Source organism: Cornus florida, unplaced genomic scaffold (assembly GCF_030987335.1).
Source record: "Cornus florida cultivar Cherokee Brave unplaced genomic scaffold, ASM3098733v1 CherokeeBrave_3.0.0_Hap2_Chr04, whole genome shotgun sequence".
NCBI lineage: Eukaryota > Viridiplantae > Streptophyta > Magnoliopsida > Cornales > Cornaceae > Cornus > Cornus florida.
This window is the reverse complement of record NW_026775574.1, coordinates 65,358,200-65,363,529: the sequence shown is the minus strand read 5'-3', so window position 1 is coordinate 65,363,529 and position 5,330 is coordinate 65,358,200. Positions and strand designations below refer to the sequence as shown.

At 36.2% G+C, this 5,330-nt stretch overlaps 1 pseudogene; it reads right to left on the bottom strand.

Annotated features, from left to right (window-relative positions):
- Positions 1–4,110: 4,110 nt before the first annotated feature.
- LOC132305778 (small nucleolar RNA R71) lies at positions 4,111–4,209 on the bottom strand (annotated as a pseudogene).
- Between the last annotated feature and the right edge of the window lie 1,121 nt (positions 4,210–5,330).

Below are 5,330 nucleotides of genomic sequence, written 5' to 3'. Positions count from 1 at the left end.
TAATCAACTATCTACCATACACAACCAAATTTGGAAACTCATACAATACATGCTCTAAGTCCACAACTACTATAGCATGACAAATGTCGAATCTTCAGTGTGCGATTCGTTACACGCTATGGCAATATATTTCAATATTGAAAACAGATACTCATGAATCTAATACAAGTCCAAAATCAAGGTTTAAACATATAACCAAGGTCAAATACATGATTACATCATTAATGCAACAGAAACGGGAATTAATTAAATAAACTAATTAATTCCCCTAGGTTTCATATCTCAACCAAATAGCCCCGAATTAATATATGTTAAACAACATAGCATAGTCATTACAAAAATCCATTTAACAACTTAATTAAACCAATGGGACCATTAAATAAATTAAATTAATTCTTTTAATTAAAATCTCTAAATTTTCATACTTAACCAAATGCTTCCAAATTAAAGTATGTTAAAGAGCATGCCAAGACTTAATTCAATTTCCCATCATAAGTTATTTTCATGCAAGATACGGCCATAATAATTAATCTTTCACGAAAGAAAAATATTAAATAAATGTTGCAATTCTTTTCCAAATGGCCCAAATTTAATATATGTAAACAACCATAACAAAGCTTAATTTTCTAGCATGCCATAATTTAATTCTAAGTTATACACATCCTTAAGAATTAAATCCTATACAAAGAAAATAATTAAATTAAATTCTATGATTTATACAAAACATGCATACAAGTTGCATAAGCTCATAAAATCATCAATACAACTTTAATATAAACCTAAGACACCCCCTACCTCGATTTGAGATGAAAATCTCAAAACCCACCAAAGTGAAACGGCTCCGAATCTGACAATACTTCGGGGTTTTGTCGGGGACAACGCCATGAACATTAAACTCCAAAGAGGGCCTACCAAAATCCCAACTTGACCTCAAACCCGAACTCAAAATTTGGCCAGAAACGGGTTCTAATAAAGGTGAAATATGCGAGTCATCAAGACAAGCACAAAACGCGAAGCGATGAGCGCTGAAAAGTGCGCATTTAAACCCTTTAAGCTTGAGTGTTCTAGAACCTTTATCTATCTTACTTTCCCACTTTAAACTAATTATTTGTTATTGCCCTTTTCAAGTACTTATCCCCAAAACAAGCTAACTCAGCCAAATAAGAGCATAATTGAAGCAATCTTGAGATTAATCAAAGAAATGAGCAAAGTGGGAGCAAAATGAACCAAGTGGTGCAAATTCAGCAAGTTCGATCGATCTCAGTAAATGTTTGATCAATCGAAGTTCATCAATCTCAGCACTTCAAGATGGATCTGAGCTCTATTGTCCTTATCCAAAGATCCCACAATGTTCGATCGATCCAACTTTCTTCGGATCGATCGAAGAGATTCCATCTTATCCAGTTGAACCACCCCACCTACCACTTCTGTCTCTTTCCCAAAAATATCTCCAAAATATCTCAAATTTATCTTTATCAAAAAAGGAGCCGCTATAAAGGATCGATCCTACTTAAATTCGATAGATCTCAGCCATGTTCGATCGATCTCACCACAAGTTCGATCGATAGAACTTCTCCAAATCTGAGAAAATGCAATTTCCAGCTCATTAAAAGTTGTATCATATCCAATCATTGGGAAGGAATCTTGGAGCACAAGCCTAGATATTTTCGGGTGCCATTTGACCTACCTATATAAAGAAAATGAGCCACTTTTAGAGGAGAGATACTAGAGGCTACACTAGACATTAGATACAATTTTCATATTCTTAGAAAAGAAGAAAGGAGGCTAAAGACACCAGCTTGGAGTTCTTCCATCAACCAAGAAGAGGAGCAATCTCTACCATGGAGTTAGCCCTTGAGGGTTGGAAGACACCATCCATGAGTGGCTAGACATCCTCTTGGGGCTAGAGTTAGCCCTAAGCATGCTTTCTACATCTTGATTTATGTATTTTTAAGGGGATTTGTATTGTGATACTTGTTTTGACATATTTATATACATAGATCTTATTTATTCAATGATTTATGTGGTTTAATGCTTCTAAGTGACCATTTCATTCTATTTATATGTCTATGTATGCTAGAGTAGATGTTCATGTGCTTATCTCTATTTCTTGTGTTATTGATGCATGTCTATTTGTATTAATGCTAAAGATCTAGATATTGTCAAGACATAGTGCTTAATAGAATGCTCTTGTGGTTTATTTGATGGTTCATTCTTATTTCTTGATGGATTGTGCCTCTCCCTTAGTTTAATTTCATGTCATTAGCTTAATTGTAGTGTAGTTGTAGTTTAGATATTAAATGGGAGGACAATCCATGCTTGTTGTTTGATGTTCCATACTTATAAATGCAAGTAGCATATTCCTCTAATTTTGTGATGTGTTTGGATTGTGAGCTTAAAGAAATGATTAATGGCTTGGTTTGATATATTGTGCTATTTATTGTGTTGTTTAGACAATATATACTTAATTGGCCATCCATGCTTGTTGAAATAACTACACACTCACACTATTGTTACAATACATGTTTTCCCCTCATTAATCATTCATTAAGGGTGTAGAAAAGCTATGCTTAGTGGTGATCTCTAAACCCCAAGATCTCTCTCTCTCTTATTTTCCCTCTATTGCATTCAATTGTTTACTTTAGTTTAAATTGCATCTTAGTATAATTCAATCACCAACCAATCTTTTGATCACTCGACCTACTAACCCTAATCTCAATTCCATAACCTAATACGACCCTCCAATCCCTTGGGACGATCCCTACTTGCCCTAACTATATTTTTAGTGAAAGGTAATAGTGGCAAATTATAAATGTAGAACTTGGCCACACTCATCTTAGTTTACTTTGCAAGCTTTGGTTAAAACGACACCAAGTTTTTGGCACCGTTACCGGGGATTGATTGACGGCAACGTCGTATTTGTGGAATCAATTAGGAATTAGTACTCTTTTGATCGTGTCTTTACTTTATTTTTATTTTCATTTTAGTTACTTATTGTGTTGGTCCTTGTTTGACTAGGTGCATTGAGCTAAAAGGTGAGCAAAGGGCCATTTTGAGCAAAGGAGTTAAGCAAAAAGCAAGGAAAAAACTAAATTCTAAAAAATTTGCAAGGCTAAAAATTGAAAATTGAATTGAAGTGCTATAGGACCCTTTGTGAGATCTTTCTAACTCAATCTCTAGTTAAATCGTCGGCCCGTGTAGAGGCTTGTATTTCAATTCTTAGATAAATCGTGAGCCCACGTGGAGGCAATTTTGTTTTCTTTGCATATTGTTGATAGCATGGGAGTATGGGATCATTGTATGTGGAGGAAGTTTGTTAATTGTTGAATTGTTGTGAAGGTGAAGTGATTGTTGATTGTTTGTTACTTGTTTGCGTTTTGCTTGTGCATATATGGTCGTAGGTCATTAAATCCTACTCTTGTCCCTCCTAATTTGCATCTTGAATCGGTTATTCATAATCCTAGGGGAAGAGGTAGTTCTCATCACTCCATTTCGCCAATGGAGGATTTAAATAACAACCATGTTGAGGACCTTGGTCACATAGACCAACAAGGTATCCTCTACCCCCAATGTGCATCATGATAACATTCAAGTACCATTAGGCATGCCGAGGCCATTCATTCATCTACTACAACAACAAGGCCAAGTTCCATTGGGAATGCCTAGGCCAATGTTTGCTCCACAACCTCCCATTGTTCAAGGCAATCAAGGTGCCCATGTTGCACCTCCAATTGTTAATCCTCCCCTTGCTTTAAGAGATCACTATGTACCTAATGAATATAATGCACCCACATGCATTCAAATGCCACCATTTAGAGCACATCGCAATGAAATCAAACCACAAACCATTCAAATGCTTCCTAACTATCATGGACTTCCAAGTGAAGAATCTTACAAGCATTTGAATGAGTTTCTTGAAGTATGTTCCACTGTGAGATACATGGACATGCCGGAAGAGGTCTTAAGGCTTAAACTTTTTCCATTCATCCTTAAAGACAAGGCAAAATATTATTTTAACAATCTTAGGCCTTTTTCAATAACTTCTTGGGCAGAAATGCAACAAAAGTTCTTGAAGAAGTACTATCCGGTTTCTAAGACCAATGTCATGCGAACCTCAATTCGAGAGTTTTTACACGGGGATGGGGAAATGTTCTATGAGGCAAGGGAAAGATTTAATGAATTACTTAGGAAATGTCCACATCATGACATGCCCAAATGGCAATTAGTTCAATATTTCTTTGAGAGTTTATCCGATAATTACAAGGGCATGGTTGATGCTTCCATGGGTGGCTCTTACATTGATAGGCATGAGGATGACGTGTGGCATCTTTATGAGAGCATGAGTGAAAATTTTTTGCATCGAACTTTATCTTTTAAGAATGGTAGAAATTCAAGTGGAAGGAAAAGTGTTGGCTTACATCAAGTCGACCATTCCAATGAAATAGCCGCCGAGATGAAATCATTGTCTCAAAGGTTTGATCAATTCTTGATCAACTAAAACTCGGTAAATCAAGTATCTTCCCTTCTTAACCATTCCCATCATGCATCCAATGAATCATGTATGACTTGTTCAAGTGTTTTACATTCTACTTCCAATTGTCCCCATAGACATGTGCAAAGTGAGGATCATGAACAAGTCAATGCAACATTTGTTAATCAAGGGAATAATCCCTATGACAATCATTACAATCAAAGTTGGAGGAATCACCTGAACTTTTCTTGGAGAAACCAAGGGGAAGGCTTAAACCATTCCCAAGGTAGTTTTCAAGGGAAGTACATTCCACCTCCAATGCAAAGCCAAGGTTCCCAAGGATTTAGACCATATCAATCACAAGGAAACCAATTATCTAATTCTCATTTTCCAAATCAATCATATTCTCAAGGAAATTCTAGTTGTCCCGCTTTTGAAGAGAATGTTTGACCGCTTTAGGCACTTTAGAGGCAAACACTCAATTGCTTCATTCTCACTCTCAATCCATTACAAAGCTAGAAACCCAAGTAGGGCAAATAGCTAGTACTTTGAATGCTAGAGAGAAAGAGAAAATGCCTTTGAATGCCCTACCAAAGCCACAATGTGTTGTGAAAACTCATTCCTCATCGGAAGGTCACACAATAAAGCATGTCAATGCAGTGACTACCTTGAGAAGTGGGAAGATTATGGACAACCAAGTAGGCATGTCCAATGAAGAAAGTGAACCGGTGCAACCTAAAGTTGACACCCATCCCATTTCTTATCATATTCCTCCTTTATTGCATATGCATGATCCTTCAATTGAGAATGTATTGAAAAGTGATTTCATAAGTGATCTTGAAAATAAAAATGTGCAAAA